At 41.1% G+C, this 19,961-nt stretch overlaps 1 long non-coding RNA gene across 1 annotated transcript in view; it reads right to left on the bottom strand.

Annotated features, from left to right (window-relative positions):
- The window catches only part of LOC136858341 (uncharacterized), a 505,582-nt gene that overhangs the window by 257,305 nt on the left and 228,316 nt on the right, over window positions 1-19,961 (bottom strand). The window contains exon 3 of the long non-coding RNA XR_010858630.2: window positions 16,005-16,105. This is a non-coding gene — a long non-coding RNA (uncharacterized lncRNA). The remainder of the gene's footprint in view (window positions 1-16,004; window positions 16,106-19,961) is intronic.

The raw sequence follows: 19,961 nt of genomic DNA, 5'->3' as shown, positions 1-19,961 counted from the left end.
TTTTGTGGACCGGCAGAGGTGAAAGAAGGTGCTGGGATGAATAGGCCTCAACTTACGAAATTAAAGTTCATTTAAAATTTAACAAAGGCTATATTTTCTTTTCAAGATCAAGAAATAACAAGTATGACAGGTACTCAGTAGCATATCAACAAATTAAGAATGTACAATTGCAATTTGTTAATGGATTTGGGCTTCGAGCCCCCAGACACGCAATCCTTGAGCAATGAGCCCAACTTTACCTATGTACAAAGTTCAACAAAGGGGCAGAAAACCCCAATCATGCCAAGGAGCACTAGCTCCCAATTACCCAGTTAAGCCTGCTCGAGGCACACAGAAACCAAATTTAAGAAAGAGCAACCCGCTCACAAAGTTCAAGCCTATTCAAAGGCCACACCAAACTCAACCTTCAAGCTGCCCTCCGGGCACACAAGAACAGGGGTGAAAATACCCAACCTACTGAGGCCTATTCAGTAAAGAAACAGGACAATTACATGGCCCCAAAATACCAACTTGAGTGGAGGCGTAACTTGCACTCCTAATACACCTTTTTAAAACCTATTTGGCACTAAGCCGCTTATGCAAGGGCTAATCCCATTTTACGGAGGTGACACTATAGGAAAACTTTATTACATTACGAAGAGAAGGGAAACTGTTATGAAAACGTAGTCACCTCAAAACAATAAGAGTGGGAGCTCGAGAGGGTTAGGCACTCTCTATCCCAATTTGTAGTTAAAGAGACAGAATTTATACCAAGTGTCTTTTACATTTTAAAGGAAAGTTACATGATAAAAGTTTCGAACCTGCCCCGAGGGTTAAACTGCTGAGCTAGCGAGCAAAGAAGTTATTAAAAGGCCATTACCTGATGGGTGAACTGCTGCCCGAAGAAAGAGGCGCTTCCCGCCCCCTGCTACATAATCACACTAGGATAGATGTTACTGAAGTGGCCCGGAGACCAGAAAATCAGCAGTTTAAATACCCTCGTGGAACATTCGAGACCTTTCAAGAATGAGAACCCACACCCCCCTCAATTTTATTGGGTAGCATAAAGCAACATCTCCATATCGGAGAAGACATACGTTATTGGTCAAAAATTAATTAGAGAAATTCGGGATTGGCTAAATTCAAAACAAGCGGAAAGAGAAGGGTTATACTGCCAACCCAAAAAATAACTGAAAGAAATTTAACAAAGAACAAACTTATGAACACAAAATTTCTTCAAAAAAAGGTTCCTTCACTTCGCACTAGGGTGAACAATTGTAGTTCTTAAGTAGTGCCATCTAGAAGAGAATGTTCACACTTCTTACTACAGAGCAAACAAATATAAATCGAAAAAGACACAGTTCAGAACTCTTCAAAATTTACAATAGCGACATCTTCTGAGAAACTTTAGAATTAACATGGTTGTTAAAGTTCAGGCTTCCTCCAGTAGAGGAGTTTCAACTGGCGCAATGTTTGAATTAGCGGCGTGGAGGTGTACCGCCCGGTACAAATACTATGAATTAATAGTGTAAGCACTTGTATATCAATAAAAGTTTGCACAGAATACCATCAAAACACTCCAACCGATTTAAAAAACTTCAGATATCGCAAATAAACACACGCGGAGATCATGTAGCCAAAGTCGACTAGAGTGCTGCGTAGCGGAGAGTGCCAACCCGATCCGTATTCAATACATGCCATTGAGGGAGAAGAGATAACACTTCTTCTATTCGTTATGTCTACATACTTAACCAGACCCGCACGCAAACAGAAAACATCGAAATCGCCTGACCTGTTAATAAGGGAATTCCAGATTGACCATGTGGTGGCCTCTAAAAATATGGGCGAGATCCAAAATGTCATCGATTAGGACCACTACTTAACATATGTCAAAACGAGATTCCAACTCAACAGGTCCGCCGGGTCTGTATTTAATAGATTACGGAGAGTCGAGCTCGAATATCTCAAACAGAACTCAAGCGCCGTTCTACAAAGCATACACGAGAACTAGCCAGGTCTGAGAAATACACACTAAACATCAGCATTGAAGTTAGTCCACCTTCCAAAGCCACGTAAACACAAATGAAACAACTCGACTAGAGATAAAAGTATCGAAGACAGAATCAAAGCGTGGACACAATGGAACGGACATAAGACGACTGAAAGATGGGAGACTTTTTTTTGTGGTTTAACTTCGCACTAATCCACTGAAAGTTGTCAGGACGAAAGTGTGACATAAGACTAGGATAGGGAAGGAAACGACCTTTATTAAGCTGCAGCCCGAGAATTCCCTAGTGTGAAAATGGGAAACCACGGAAAACCATATTCAGATGTGCTGGCGGCGGGATTCGAACCCACTATTTTCTAAATGCAGGCTCACAACAATGAGCCAAACTAAAAGAAATATAGCGACCACAGTTTCCTCATTCAAAAATCGGTTGATGTGTGTGAAGGGAGATGCATGAGTAGTCTGAGTTGCCCGAACTTTATTTGATCTTTATAAATCGATGCACGATATTCCAGTTGATATGCTTTACACAAATCTAAAGTTGCTGAAGCTGAGATGAACGTTAAAAGAAGACTTATAGCCTCCTAAGAGGAGAGGAACGCTCTGAAATAAACTTGTCCTCGGATTGCAGCTGAGTTCAATAAGATCATCTATTTTGTAGAATCCGGTGATTTTATACAGTCCCTTCAGCAAAATATCGTTAAGCTGATATTACAGTTTATAGGACGTTTAGGAATTCAGCATTTTTAAGAAATCTTAGGGGGTGTAACACTGGCTTCTCACCAAGGCGGCCGTGTTTCGAATCACGGACAATACATGCGAGACTTTCAAAAACGAGAAGTGTCATTCATGTTGTCGCTTTTGTTTTGTAAAAGTAAATACATTGTGCTTTCTTCGTGCTATTACAATCAACATTTCAATCTGCACGTAATAATGGCTGTTTCTTCTGAATAGTTTATTTTATCCGGATTCAAATTGCCTTATTATTATTATTATTATTATTATTATTATTATTATTATTATTATTATTATTATTATTGATATGTTTTGGTGTCAATCTGGAATTAGCGTGGACAGAAAACAGACACCGTGGTAACTATGGGAACTAGTTTTCGTCATCTACAGTAATCTTTGCCGTCATCTTCCTCACGTTATTACCGTGTGCCAGAACACTGCCTCCTATATACGATAGGTACAAATGGTGCCATGTTTTAAAAGAATTTCCGTTGTCTTTGACTGGCGTAGGACACAGCAAAGCCCCATACAAGCGGTAACGTCACAGAAAGTAGCAGCATTCTTAAACGAGTATTCACTGTCTTTGATTAGTGTTTCGTCTAGGTCACAGCAACACACGGCAACGTCACCGAAAGCAATCAGTCTTCGTGGTCTATGAATATTATATTAGGTCAGTAGCATAATTGTATATACATTGCTAAAAGAACGCAAACTCATATCTTCATTGAGCCTCTACTCCTGTAACCTAGTAGACGCTCGCATTACACGAAAAAGCATAGAATTGACGATATGAACTTGTTCTCTCATCTGCTACGCAGAAAGATATTTCCACGACTTTCATCTTTTCCGCGTAGCGGAGTAAATTACTGTTATTTTTCCCTTTTCCCCAATCTATTTGGGTCAGCACTGGGTATGGTGTTGGTCCAATTTTAATGTAGGATGCCCTTCCTGTCGCCAACCCTATGTGGTGGGGGGGGGATGCATTCACTATTGCGTGTTTCTCTGTTGGTTCGTAGTGTGATGTGGTATGTAGATGTAGATGTAGATGAACAGAGGTGTATTAAGACAAACACAAGCATCCAGACCCCACGCCGAGAATCAAACCAGGTTCCTCTAAACCGAAGGCTGGTACGCTGACAATTCATCCAAAGAGCCGGGCAAGGTCCATACAGGCATAAATGTTGTAAAATCTTATTCCTTTTATAGATAATGCCCATGAAATGAATTTCACAAACTTCTACAAGAGAGGAAGTCTCTGTATTAGCCCAAAAGACAGAAGTCATTGCTTTGTTTACTGCCAGTAGAGCACGCCCATTCACTTTCCTTTCCGAGCCGCAGTCCAAGCAGTGTGTCAATTATTTTAGGCTCGGAACTCAGCCCGTAAGCAGGTAATTAGAAGACAAATGGTGGACATGGTCAAGATAAGATAACAAGGGACGTCCAACATCGAAGATAGAGGGGTATGCAACATACTGTACAGTAATAAAGACATATCAACATCTGACTGGTTGCACTAAATGTGTCCTACATAACAGCTGTCCAGGATGTTATTCTGTGATTCTATCATCAGAGAAATGATGGAAGTACAATTTCAGATCATCACTTTCAGCAGGAAGGGTCAAGAAAAACGAAATAAACTCGTGACGCAGCAGTTCATTAAGGGTTTTTACCTACCAAGACGACTACTGCCCAATCAAATGGCCAGCTGGTACAGACGTGCACATTAATGGTGTCCCGACATAAACAATCAACACTGCCCCACTCCAGTACTGAAAAACGGGAGAGAGTGAAAGTGTAGTGTTGAAGGCCAATCCAGTACAAAACATGTGGGAAGGGAGTGAAGGGGTAGTGTCGAAGGCACAATGACTCACCTTCTCGCTTAACGCATTGCTGCATGGACTGCATGCAGACAGCCCGCTACAAGACTTCGTTATGATCGAAATGGGCACAGGGGTGGATGTATTGAAGTACAGCATTAGGTTACCTACTCGTCCGGCCCCGCGGTGTACGGGGCAACGCGTCCGGCCGCCCCGGGTTCGATTCCCTGCCGGGTCAGGGGGTTTTAATCGTAAATGATTATATCCCTGGCCTGGGGACTGCGTGTTTGTGTCGTCCTTAACGTTTCTCACATTCAACACTTCCACAATTCCAATTACATGGAGGTTCATATATTGTGCAAGTAGGGGCAAAAGAACTCTATAAGTCGACGCCCCGAACAAATAGTATTTTAACATTAAAAAAATTAAAAAGTTACCTACTCTGATAATTACAGTATTAAGAGGTAAAGGAGGTATTTGACCGAAAAGTATGCCAATAATACGTCCTCGATTCACCTGTGATAGGATAGGAGCCATCTTATTACAATGTTGCAGTATAACGCTGGAATACACATACTGTGTATTCAGCACTACCTGTTCACTTCCTCCCCCCCCCCCCATCCCTTTCAGTACTGGAGTGGCCTTCAACACTATCCCTTTACTCTCTCCCCTCCTTTTCAGTACTGGAGTGGGGCAGTGTTGATTGTTTATGTCGGGACACCATTAATGTGCGTGCATGTACTTGAGAGCCGAGCCATGCCATCAGCGTAACGGTATCTTCAGTCGTATTGCGTGCTTTTCCCAACTGGGTCTGCTGTCTCGTATTTAAGGCAGTTCTTCCGTTGACCTCACGAGGCTGAGTGAACCCCGTTCTAAGATTTAAATTTCTAGATTGGCCGGTCCAGGCCGAGAATCGACCCCAGGGCCTCCGGGCAAGATGCAGTGACGCTGTCCCATCACTAAGGAACTGGTTACGAACGATCTAGAGAAAATATTAAATCTTAACACAATGTATAAGGAGTGACTACATATGATTTTCTTGATTGCTTTCTCCCGTTCATTACGGTCGTACACTCTAAATTATCATAATACTTCCTTTTCATTTTTCTGCCGCGTTTCTTTTGCTAGTTGCTTTACGTCGCACCGACACAGATAGGCCCCATGGCGACGATGGGACAGGAAAGGCCTAGGAATAGGAAGGAAGCGGCCGTGGCCTTATTTAAGGTACAGCCCCAGCATTTGCCTGGTGTGAAAATGGGGAAACCACGGAAAACCATCTTCAGGGCACCGCGTTTCTCACTCCCTCGTGAAGTCACCGGCACGATCTGTGTCACGTATATGGACCTGGCCCAGTTTAACGTTCGGATGTTCTTCTTCACGTCAACCCTGTGTCGAGGGATGTATTCGCTACCGCATGTTTCTGTGGTAGTTCATAGTGTGGTGTGTCTTGTGCGAAAATGGAAGTGTGTATTGGAAAGAATACAAATAACCAATCCCCGAGGAAAATAATCATACATACATACATACATACATTACATACATTATCATTATAGACTGTTATGCCTTTCAGCGTTCAGTCTGCAAGCCTCTGTGAATTTACTAAACGTCGCCACAATCCTCGATTTGCAACTAATGTTGTGGCCTCATTTAGTTCTATACCTCTTATCTTTAAATCGTTAGAAACCGAGTCTAACCATCGTCGTCTTGGTCTACCTCTACTTCTCTTACCCTCCATAGCAGAGTCCATTATTCTCCTAGGTAACCTATCCTCCTCCATTCGCCTCACATGACCCCACCACCGAAGCCGGTTTATGCGTACAGCTTCATCCATCGAGTTCATTCCTAAATTAGCCTTTATTTCTTCATTCCGAGTGCCCTCCTGCCATTGTTCCCACCTGTTTGTACCAGCAATCATTCTTGCTACTTTCATGTCTGTTACTTCTAACTTATGAATAAGTTATCTTGAGTCCACCCAGCTTTCGCTCCCGTAAAGCAAAGTTGGTCTGAAAACAGACCGATGTAAAGATAGTTTCGTCTGAGAGCTGACTTCCTTCTTACAGATACAGTCGATCGCAGCTGCGAGCTCACTGCATTAGTTTTACGGCACCTTGATTCAATCTCACTATATTACCATCCTGGGAGAACACACAACCTAAATACTTGAAATTATCGACCTGTTCTAGCTTTGTATCACCAATCTGACATTCAATTCTGTTCAATTTCTTACCTACTGACATCAATTTAGTCTTCGAGAGGCTAATTTTCATACCATACTCATTGCACCTATTTTCAAGTTCCACGATATTAGACTGTAGGCTTTCGGCACAATCTGCCATTAAGACCAAGTCGTCAGCATAGGCCAGACTGCTTACTACATTTCCACCTAATTGAATCCCTCCCTGCCATTTTATACCTTTCAGCAGATGATCCATGTAAACTACAAACAGCAAAGGTGAAAGATTACAGCCTTGTCTAACCCCTGTAAGTACCCTGAACCAAGAACTCATTCTGCCATCAATTCTCACTGAAGCCCAATTGTCAACATAAATGCCTTTGATTGCTTTTAATAATCTGCCTTTAATTCCATAGTCCCCCAGTATGGCGAACATCTTTTCCCTCGGTACCCTGTCATATGCTTTCTCTAGATCTACGAAACAAACACAACTGCCTATTCCTCTCGTAGCACTTTTCAATTACCTGGCGCATACTGAAAATCTGATCCTGACAGCCTCTCTGTGGTCTGACACCACACTGGTTTTCATCCAACTTCCTTTCAACGACTGATCGCACCCTCCCTTCCAAGATGCCAGTGAATACTTTGCCTGGTATACTAATCAGTGAGATACCTCGATAGTTGTTGCAATCCTTCCTGTTCCCTTGCTTATAGATAGGTGCAATTACTGCTTTTGCCCAATCTGAAGGTACCTTACCAACACTCCACGCTAATTTTACTACTCTATGAAGCCATTTCATCCCTGCCTTCCCACTATACTTCACCATTTCAGGTCTAATTTCATCTATTCCTGCTGCTTTATGACAATGGAGTTTATTTACCATCCTTTCCACTTCCTCGAGCATAATTTCACCAACATCATTTTCCTCCTCCCTTTGAGCTTCGCTGTTCACAACACCACCAGGATGATTTCCTTTTACATTGAGAAGATGTTCAAAATATTCCCTCCACCTCTCCAGTGATTCCCTGGGATCTATTATGAGTTCACCTGAATTACTCAAAACACTGTTCATTTCCTTTTTCCCTCCCTTCCTAAGATTCTTTATTACTGTCCAGAAAGGTTTCCCTGCTGCTTGACCTAGCCTTTCCAGGTTGTTACCAAAATCTTCCCATGACTTTTTTTTGGATTCAACAATTATTTGTTTCGCTCTGTTTCTTTCATCTACATACAACTCCCTATCTGCCTCGGCCCTTGTTTGGAGCCATTTCTTATAAGCCTTCTTTTTACGTTTACAAGCTGCTCTCACTTCATCATTCCACCAAGATGTTCGCCTTTTCCCGTCTTTACACACAGTTGTTCCAAGGCATTCCCTGGCTGTTTCTACTACAGCATCCCTATATGCCACCCATTCACTTTCTATATCCTGAACCTGCTTAATGTCTACTGTTCGAAACTTCTCACTAATCATATCCATGTACTTCCGTCTAATTTCCTCGTCCTGGAGATTTTCTACCCTTATTCGTTTGCAGACAGATTTCACTTTCTCTACCTTAGGCCTAGAGATACTTAGTTCACTACAGATCAGATAGTGGTCTGTATCATCGAAAAATCCCCGGAAAACTCGTACATTCCTAACAGATTTCCTGAATTCGAAGTCTGTTAAGATATAGTCTATTATGGATCTGGTACCCCTAGCCTCCCACGTGTAGCGGTGAATAGCCTTATGCTTGAAGAATGTATTTGTAACAGCTAAACCCATACTAGCACAGAAGTCCAGCAAACGCTTCCCATTCCCATTAGCTTCCATATCTTCCCCACATTTACCAATCACCCTTTCGTATCCTTCAGTTCTATTCTTAACTCTCGCATTGAAATCGCCCATTAGCACTATTCTATCCTTGCTGTTTACCCTGACTACGATGTCACTCAATGCTTCATAAAACTTGTCAACTTCATCCTCATCTGCACCCTCACATGGTGAATACACGGACACAATTCTAGTCCTAATTCCTCCAACAGACAAATCTACCCACATCATTCGCTCATTTACGTGCCTAACAGAAACTATGTTCCGTGCAATGGTATTCCTGATAAAGAGCCCTACCCCAGACTCTGCCCTTCCCTTTCTAACACCCGTCAAGTACACTTTATAATCTCCTATCTCTTCCTCGTTATCTCCCCTTACCCGAATATCACTTACTCCTAGCACATCCAGATGCATCCTCTTTGCTGACTCAGCCAGTTCTACTTTCTTTCTTCCATAAGCCCCATTAATATTGATAGCTCCCCATCGAATTCCATTTCGTTCGCCAAGTTGTTTCCAAGGCGTCCCTCGCCTGTCACATGGGAGTGGGACTCCGTTACTCCCATAAGTCCGAGGCTTGCTTAAAATGTTCTGAGCTCGGTCGATTCATGAAGCAGGATGCTGCCCTACTTGCACATAGTCCAAGTGAGGATCTCTCCTCTAACGGGTTATGGACCACCGGTGGATTGTATAGTCCTAGCCGCCTGAGCACAAGGAGGACCACGACTCAGAATATGTCCGAGATGCCCACTCCCATTCCATAGCAACTGGTATCCCGACTCTCAGGACCACTTACTAGGCCACTCAGCCGTTGCCCATGGTTCACGAACTAGGACGTGACTACAGTAACCCACAAACATGAACCATGGAAAATAATCAGACTCAGACGCAGTTAAAATATCCAACCCAACCAGGAATCGAGCCTGATACCCTCTTCACTGAAGGCCACAATACTTACCTTTCAGCTAGAAAATTGGACAATATAAATAAGAAGAAGAGCAAGAACAAGAAGACGAGGTGATGGTGATTCGTCCGTCGGATGGTGCCGTTATGTCCCGTGCTGACCCCTTGGAATAATTTGACAGAAGTAGGCTATGTGCGAACACCGGATTTTACCCTCTCCCTACATCATTGTCATCATCCCACGTCCAGAAGCGCAGGTCGTCAAATAGGAAAACCTGCACCAGGCGAGCCGAATATGTCCTCAGACACTCTTGACACTAAAAGTCATACGATAGTAAATTGCTAGTGATTTAGACAATGGAATGCCAAAATGTTGTCCCGAAGTTCAGTGATTTTCAGAATTATCTCATTTAAACACACTCAAATTCTAACGACCACAGCCGATTTTGAACCACCTATCTAATTAATACAAGGATTGACTAAGATTGCATGATTGTAGAATCTAGGTAAGAATCTAGAGAGAAGTCGGCTGGAAATAGGAGTTTCTTATTAACTTCTTTTTTTTCTTCTTTTTTTTTTTTTTTTTTTTTTTTTTTTTTTTTTTTTTTTTTTTTTTTTTTTGCTAGGGGCTTTACGTCGCACCGACACAGTTTCTTATTAACGATCCGATGATCATTCCCCAAACATAGCTCTATAGCAAATATATGACTTGTAGAATACAGCTGCAGGAGGATGCGTATGACACTACTTGGGCAAAATTAGCTATATCAGAGAAGAAGGAATGGTAAGAATAAAGCGGATCCTGAAAACTAGGAAGAGATGCATACAGTTGACAAAATGAATAACGTCACAACATAAAAACTGTTCATACTTAACATAAAGCAACACGCACATATGAAACAAGTTTACGCAAAGTCTGGAGTAAAAAAAAAAACTCGCGAGCCTGTAGACTAAACAAGACAGCTCTCCTGGCAAAATGCGATCATTAACTAAGTCACGCACAACTAGGAAGCTGAGAGCTAGCTAGCTACTTGCTTCGGTATTCGAAAAACATAAATTACAGGGAACTTGAGAACGTTGACAGGAAATGTATCAAGTATGTCAACGTCATATTTCAGTGAACTTCACCCGAGATTTTTCAACGAAATATGAAAGTAAAAATGTCGTCTACATTAACCATTCTTCTCAAGGATATGCTACCGTTATCCTACCTCTTGTTTCTCAATTTTTGTAACACAAAAATAGTTTAGCCTAAGTCCTGTAAACTCTATCTGTAGACGTAAAAAAGATGAAGATACAGTACTTGGCGGCTAGGTATAGCCATTTCGGGCGTGGGCTCACATCTATATTCGATATATATAAAATAAGACTTTTGTCTGTACATTGCTCAGAATTTAAAAAGAATGGTATTTCTGTATCGGTCGTGTCCACAGTAACAAGGAAATGGACTGTCTGTCTGTCTGTCTGTCTGTCTGTCTGTCTGTCTGTCTGTCTGTCTGTCTGTACACGCATCACGAGTAAACGGCTGAAGAGACATGAATGAAAATCGGTATGTAAAGTAGGGGAAATAAGTCGCTACAATCTAGGCTATAAATAATTTTATTCACGTTGAGTGAAATGGTAGTTTAGGGGAAGGCCTAAAATACAGTTATCAATTATTTGTGTTATTAGTGTTCCTATCGATAAATACTAAGTAACTAAAATTATATAAAATGTAATTTCAGATCATTTATATCTTATACATTTTTACCGTACCGGCTATGATAACAGAGATATTCATAAATTTCGATTTCTGTTGCTACAGTACCGGTCAAAAGTTTAGGACCACATTGAAAAATCATGAAGTCCCATCTAGAACCTACAATTTTGCTACTAGACCTCTGTATTTTGTTTCCTGAGCTCTTGCATCTAATATGATATACATCGCCTGATTTCAGTGATTTACGCCAAGTATTGTATAAGTTATACAATTGTAAATGTTATAAGGTCACATCAGAAAGTCACCATTTTTGGAAATATTATGTACTGAATCCTCTAATTGGTTTCAAGTATCACCACCAAGATTCTTGTAGAGGCTTAGCAATAGTTAGGAGTCATTTTAGTATAAGTATGAAAATTCTGAAAAAATGCGGCACCCATTTTTGTGCCTTCAGTCTTTTTTCAAACCAGTGCTAAAATAGTCAATTTTTCCTTGTTCTTTTCATAGGTCTCAGTATGAACTATCGGCATCAGAAACGTATTCTTGGATGCCATCCATAGAGTGTAAACGAAATTATCAGGGCAGATAAGTTTGGCGCCGATAGCTCACACTGAGACCTTGGGCCATACATGAAAAAGGCAAAGAAAAATCAACAATGTGGGCCCTGGTTCAAAAAAAATAAAACACGCAAAAAAACCGGTGCCGCATATTTTCGGAATTTTTATATTTATACTAAAACGGCCCCCACCTATTCCTAAGTCTACAGAAAAATCTTGTTCGTGATACTTGCAACCAATTAGAGTATTCAGTACATTATATTACCAAAATTTTTGATATTTGGTGTGACTTTCCAAGAGTTAAAAATTCATAACTTCTACACTATTTGGACTAACTCAATGAAATTAGGCGACATATATCCTATTAGATGTGAGAGCTCAGAAAGAAAATTACAGAAGTCTAGTGGCAAAATTTTAGGTTCTAGATAACATTTCGTGATTTCTTTATGTGGTCCTAAACATTTGACCGGTACTGTAAGTCCATATCACCGCCGAGCCACGAGAAAATAGGTAAACAGAATTCAATGAAAATCGGTATGTCAAGTCGGGGAATAGGGAACTACAGTCTAGGCTATAAATAATTTTATTCACCCTGGTTTAAATGGTATTTTAGGGGAAGGTGCCTAAAATTTATTTTTAATTATCTATGTTATTGGTCCGATCGTAAAGTAGTACACAAAAGTTATATAGCATCCAATTTCCGATCATTTGTGTCTTATTCAATTTTACCATGCCGACTGTGACAAGACTGGTGGTGACTGGTTATTATTGTTTTAAGAGGAATTCATGAATTTAGACTTTTTTTGCCTAGTCTATATCAATGCCGAGCGTTTCTCTCATGGAGATATTGTTCAATCGTGTTAATTGGCGATGGGTTTTGTCATTATTGTCTTCAGGTGTAAAAACGCGTGGTATTCGGCCCATATCGACAAGGAAGATTGTAAAGATTATCATAAAAATGAGAAAAAAATTGTTACGGACCGATCGCTTGAATAATAAGACAAGAGAGAGTCACAAAAGGAAGGAGGGCTCATTTTACATTAGATGCCCTAACATCACAGAGTCTGAAAAAACTAAATGTGAAGGACTACAATATAGAAAGCTCATAAAATTGATCAACAGTAACATTTGCTGTGATGTGCTTTGTCTTCTGCCACCACTTATCACCGATAGATGGGATTACTGCTGCGTATGGAGTATAAAGCCTGCCTAAATATTTGCGGGAAGTAGCTGAGGAACTCTCTTATTTAGCATGACATTCCACTGGTTCATAAATTTTCTGATATTACTGGTACGTAACACACTGGCTCATCATAGTATTCCAGCTATTCGATTCCTACTCAGAGGCACTGATTGGAATGATTAGTGTACACACTCGGCAACTTTGAACTGTTAGATCGACAGCGTAGTACTATTCGTTAAAAGTGAGAAAATGGGGGTTTTCCTTTTGATCGAGTATTTCATATGATAGCATTGCTTTTAATTGTGACATTCCTACTGACGTCATTGTAATGACCGACAGTATGTTGAATTCAGCTGGGAAAACCGAAAAGACGGCCTTTCTGAGGATGTAAAAAAGGCCAGGTGGAGTGTGAGTGTCTGCCATTATAATGAAAACTACCCAACTTGATTCTGAGTGTCAGTAGGCCAGTGGGCCTACCATCATAATGAAAAATCTCCAGCTTCATTTTGACATGGTAGGCAAGAGGGCCTGCCTGCCAGTACGATGAAAATTCCCTAACCCAGTCTTCACATGAGAAAAGACTTATGGTGACTTCCCCGTCGCGTTTCTGGGTTAACGTTATGAGCTATGCAATTCCATACAATCTTACTCACAGCGTGTACTCTACTTAACCTCGAATTCTGTATACAGTGTAGAATTCCGTAGCGAAGCACGGGCACATCAGCTAGTTTATTTATTTAATAAGAATATAAGAATTTTAACATTTTAAATTTGCTACAGACTCCTTAACAAGCTGCCAGCTATCAAATAGTTTACAAATAGCAGTACACCAAATCGGTAAAGTGAATCATCAAAACAACACTTAGCTGAGTGGAGCGATGGTTTATTCGTTCACCCCGGGACTAGGAAGAAAATTTACAGTCATCTCTGATTAAGCTATGTGGGCACGCGAAGGAGAAAAATACACATCACTAAAACAAGTATTTACGGTGATAACAAAATCATGAAAAGAATGCAAATCTGCATTTATCAATACGAAATTACGAATATAATATTTAAGCTTTTCGAGCATGCTTACGCTGATACCATATTGACATCGTTGAGCAAATGTAATGCAAACACTCACAAAATAATGCTCTTCAGTTCTATGAAATATGGACTAAAATAGTTTTACATTTAATTACGGAGTTATCAAGAAGAAAATATACATGGTTTAACTTTGTAATTAGACTATTAAAAATAGTATTCTCTCCCAATCAGGGATGAACTGCAACTGCAAAAAGAATATATAAATTATAAACAGGAGAGGTTTCCACCTATTCAATACATAGTTATATTTACAATGTTATTTACATTACATGGGACTAGTTTCAACCCTACACGGGGTATTATAAAACTGGACAGAAGTCTGTATCAAATGAGAAAAGTTTTGGCCTCGAGAAGCCGCTCAGAACGTACAACGCAGCGGCTGCTATGTTATCACATTATCCGACCCCGCTCTGTACCTACACCGTGAAAAATTTCACTGCGTTATGTACGGCGGCTTCATATGTACAACGGCTACGGAAATAGGTTCCAATTTAAGAAATACTGTAAACAGAAATTTACTTTTATATAGACTATACGAATATACATAAAATAAGAGTTTCGTCTGTACTTAGGTCATTTTTAAAGTAGTATTTGCGTGTTGATCATGTCCAGAATAAGAAGGAAAGGTAATTTCTAAATTTCCGTCATGTCTGTGTCTGCCTGTCTGTCTGTCTGTCTGTACGCACATCACAAGAAAATGGATGGATAGAATTGAATGACAATCGGTATTTAAGGCCAGGGGAGAAGTCACTATAATCTAGACTATACATAATTGTATTCCCACAATTTGAAATAGTAAATTAATTCTTAGGAGTGGGAAGGAGTGACCGTGGCTTTAATTAAGGTACAGCCCCGGCATTTGCCTGGTGTGAAAATGGGAAACCACGGAAAACCATCTTGAGGGCTGCCGACAGTGGGGTTCGAACCCACTATCTCCCGATTACTGGATACTGGCCGCACTTAAGCGACTGCAGCTATCGAGCTCGGTGGTTAAGGCCACGGCCGCTTCCTTCCAATTCCTAGGCCTTTTCTATCCCATCGTCGCCGTAAGACATATCTGTGTCGGTGCGATGTAAAGCAAATAGCAACAAAAAATGGGAAACCATGTAAAACCATCTTCAGGGCTGTCGATAGTGGGGTTCGAACCCACTATTTCCCGAATGGAAGCTGATAGCTACGTGACCCAAACCGCACAGCCACTTCCTCACTCTCTTTTGTACTCGAACTAGTCCCGGATCTTTGTGGTCTGATGACGGAGTTGCCTAGCAAGTTCTAAGGACAGACGATTTATTTCAATAAATCTGTGAATCCTCGAAAATATACTAAATGAAAAACCAATATTAAGTGAAGTATATTTTCGTTCTTCATGAACTAAATTCAAGTACAATAATCTCCGCGCTTGTGAAAATAGTTTAACGTCGCGCTAGCATATACGTTTTCGGCGACAGAATGATGGGGACTGGGAAGATGGCGGTCGCGGCTACTACTTACGACTAACCTTTCTCGCTTTTTTCATTCTCCCTCACCGAACTCAAATTAAGTCTCCTTAAGCCTTTCAACACGACCCCCTTTCCTATAGCGCTCACCTTAAACGGTGTATCAACTCGGGGATTGCCTTTTAGTTCAGCAGTTTACTCCATGCTTTAAGGCTTTAAGTTAACTAAAATGATAGCCTTGAAAGCGATACATAAAGACAAATTTGTTAAGCGTTAGCAGTCATCCTACTCCTTCAGAATTGCAGTCTGCTGTCATTATTGACTATAAAGCCTGGTGTGAAAATGGGGAAAACACAGAAAACCATCTTCAGTACTGCAGATGTGAGAGGATTCGACTCCACCATCTGCCGATTTCAAGCTCACAGCTACGCGATCCGCACCACGCAGCCAACTCGCTTGGCTACAAATCATCTACTCATAGACATGAAATATAACACTTCCGAATGTAGTATGGTAGTTCAGTACAGTACATTATACAGCAGAGAAATCATGCATGTGTTCAATAGCTTCCCCCATAGAAACTTTTCGCGATAAAGTAGAAAATATCTTTAACTACTTACCTTCAATATCAGCGTCCTGTTTTGGTGGATGAGACGTGTTCCTGAGTGAGTTTTCACTGGTTGGTGCTGGAGAACATGGAGCTGCAGTTTCGTGACAGAGCCTGTGAACAAACAACGTATTTCGTGACACACGTGTTTCTGTAATATAAATGTACAATGTGAAGGGGGCAGTACATTCAAACAATAAGAGAATTTCAATATCTACTAAAATAATTGTAAAATAATTCCTTTAATACAGTTTTATTTTTTATTTTTTACATTTTGCTTCGCACACAGATTAGGCCTTCTGGTGACGATGGAATATAAAAAGGCTAGGAGTGGCAATGAAGAGACCGTGGCCTTAATTATGGTACAGCCCCAGCATTTGGCTGGTGTGAAAATGGGAAACCACGGAAACCTCCTTCTGGGCTGCCCAAACCATGCGGCCACTTGCTCGGTTAATACATTCTATATGCAGTATTAGTATTATTTGACGTATATTGTAATGGAATTGTGGACTTCTGTACCTTTCTGCCTGACTTGTTAGGCTTAATTAATGAAATAATAATAATAATAATAATAATAATAATAATAATAATAATAATAATAATAATAATAATGGTTTTACAAACAAAAGAGATTTCAGGACAGACCGTCATGTAAATACAAGAGGCGTTCTTTGGACAAAGAAAAGAAGAGAGGAACATAGCCTGAGAATGCGCTAGTATTGGGCAAACATTAAGTCCCTCTCCAAGCAGAAAAGTTGAACATAGTGGTCCTTAGTTGGGCCATTCGAAGAAAGAAGAGGAGTGGTTTTATTTCCCTCCAACTACTTTTGTGATTTCCGGAAACGCCAATGTGATGGAATTTTGTCCGGCCGGAATTATTTTATATGCAGGGCGAGGCTGGCGCAAACAGCACCTTTAAATACCCGGACTGAGGCGAGATCGAACCCACCAACTTAGGCTCAGAAGGCCAGCACTCTACCGTCTAACCTATTCAGGGCGATTATTATTGAAGTACTTAATGAAGGTGTGTCTACCGGCAGATTAAGAACATCGAATCCAGTCGAAAAATGTATCCTTGATAATGTTAAATGACTAACACAGAAGTCGTACATTGTTATATGAAAGTAGAAGGGACTGCAATACCATAACTGTCAACTAAGACATAATGTGTGTTCCACGAGAGACGCTGCTCGGCAGGAAACTCTCTGGAGTGTAATTCAATTATGTTGAGCCCGACCAAGTCTCGGGAAGTTAATCTAGAGTATGGACAGACCGCCTCTGGGGACAGCGTCTTATGCAATTGATCCTGAGATCTGTCAACTGACATGAGAGACACCTTTCACGTTCCTCAGAACAGGACATCCTGCCTCACGACTTCTCTGTTCACGAACAACCACACAGTTTTACAACTTAAAATATTCTAAATTTGGGTATTGGTTAATCCTAGTCAAACTTTCTCGTGTACTATGACAACAGGCCCTACTATCTCTTGGCTGAGTAATACCTTCATTGGGCTGTGTGTGCAGCGGATTAGCTTTTCTCTCTACCGCCTACAATCCTACATGACCGCGAAGGTTAACTACATGGCACGAGCCATAAATAGTTCGAACCCCACAGTCTGTTTGCCTGGAGATGTTTTTGTACTTTCCTATCAGACAAACGCCGGGATGAGCTGATGGTGATTTACTGTACAAATAGGTAGCCATTCCATCTTAAGACTAAGAAGAGAAAATGTACGAGTTCGCACCTTTCAATGAATGAAGGCATCGTCAAAAGAAACAAAAGGACATTGAATGTTGTAAAAATGAAAGAGTCCTAGGCCTCGTAAATCTAATACCGTCCGTCCAGGAAAGAAATATGAGTTGACCAAAGGAGGGGGCAGGAAGTATGACAGCCAGACATCAGTCAGTGGATGCAAGACCCTGAGGGATGGAATCGCGATTGTGGTGCGGGGTAGCGTGCCTATCTCTTGCATGGTGACCCTGGGTTCGATTCCTGGCCAGTCCAGGAGCTGTAGGCCATCGGGCTGGGCAGCAGTTATCCTGAAGACAAAGGCCCCAATGGGCCGTTGCGCTACGGCTTTATTTTGCTTTTGTACCTTAACTATGACCGCCATCATCCCAACCCTAGGTTTTTTTTAACCCAGTGGCACAAAATATCTGCCTCTGTTAGTGTGACGCTGAACAGCTAACATACTGAAGTAAGTAAAATAACACTTGTTACATCTCGTCTCTCAGTATTTTCATCGATCTTTCGTCGCCAGCTGAGTGCAGTTCAAGAAAATGTCTCCATGTGAACTAATGAAAATGAATGAAAACCTACAACCTGTTTTCCAGTCATTGCCCGGGTCAGGGATGGAATGAATGAATCAGATATAGGCTATTAGTACGATGGGGTCGCCACTCCCAAAGTGATTAATTAATGACTGATAGATGCTATGAAATGAGAATGGAGAGTGTTGCTAGAATGAAGGATGACAGGGAAAACCGGAGTACCCGGAGAAAAACCTGTCCCGCCTCCGCTTTGTCCAGCACAAATCTCACATGGAGTGACCGGGATTTGAACCACGGTATCCAGCGGTGAGAGGCCGACGCGCTGCCGTCTGAGCCACGGAGGCTCCCATGTGAACTAATAACAAACAAAAATAATTTCTTCTTCATTTTTGTTACAGCCTACACAGTTCAACCACTCTAAAATGTGACAGGAAGAAAATTTCATAGCTACGTCGACTCAAGCTGAGCTCACGCTTTAGTTAAATGATTTAATATCGCGAATTGCTCAGTCTGAAATGCCATGGCCAACTCGATACGTAGTTCCGGCCTTCTACACTTGACAGTTCACAGAGATGACGTCACAGTATTAGTGCTTCGATGTGGAGTCTTATTTTCACGGTGGTTTAGTAGCATGTTGTTATTTCAAGATATTAAAGGTATTTGTTGGTGTTTTCAAGTGATAACTACGGAAAAACGCATCAATAAAACGTGTGTTTTCAGCAATAATGTGAGTTACACGTCACGGTCTAGATATGATGTACACGATTCCAACTGTCATTGGGACTGTCACCAATCAGCCTAGAAAAAAACCATTACTGTGAATTCAATACGGATGTCGGTCACCCCTTACGACCCGCATGCCAATGGAGGCAGAACGTGGACTTAAACGGCATCCAGAGTGTCACAATCACCTCACTGACCCCGAAAAGTATGGATTCGACACTACTATTGGTCGTTTTAGATTAGTTTCACATGTCACTTGCTCTCAACCCTCAATCGTAGGCGTGTTAGGGGTGCCTTACCCCAACGTATGTGTATAAAGTTTGGTTGACAGCTACGTTGGAACACACATACATAATTTCGGTGATTTTGGACATTTTATATTTTTACCCCTTCTCACCCGCTATGTCGATGGTGGATGAAAGTGGACTTAAGTGTCATCCGGAGTGTCACTATACATCCCAGCAACCCAGAAAACTGTGGATTCAACACTAATGTAGGTCGTTTTCGATTATTTTTACACGTCGCTCCTTCCCCACTCCACCCCTAGGAGTGCTAGGCGTGTCTTACCCCACAGTACTTCTCTCCAGGTGGTATTAAATCATATGTGTACCAAGTTTAGTTGAAATTGCAGGTTTACTTACAGTCGCCGTCATTTCTAATCGTTTAACTTCGCAGATATCTTTACGTGAAGATATTGCTCCTAACTCTGTGCAACGCGCTAGGTAAATAATGTTTTGCGAGCTAGGGAAAGCCTTCGCCTGCAATTACTGGAGTAATAATTTAATGATTGAGTGTATGATTACTCGAAGTCCACAGAACTTAGAGACCTATCAATGACTAATGATTCATTGGCAAATGATTCCGGAGAAAATAAAACATAAAATGAAGCAAATCGGTCCAGCAGAAGAGACGGAATGGACAAAACTGCTTTTAAAAATCTTTTAGCATAATTATATATATTCCTGGTTACGTGG

This window comes from Anabrus simplex, chromosome 1 (genome assembly GCF_040414725.1).
Source record: "Anabrus simplex isolate iqAnaSimp1 chromosome 1, ASM4041472v1, whole genome shotgun sequence".
Lineage (NCBI taxonomy): Eukaryota > Metazoa > Arthropoda > Insecta > Orthoptera > Tettigoniidae > Anabrus > Anabrus simplex.
The sequence above is the reverse complement of the archived record's forward strand: the minus strand, read 5'-3'. Positions and strand labels throughout refer to the sequence as shown.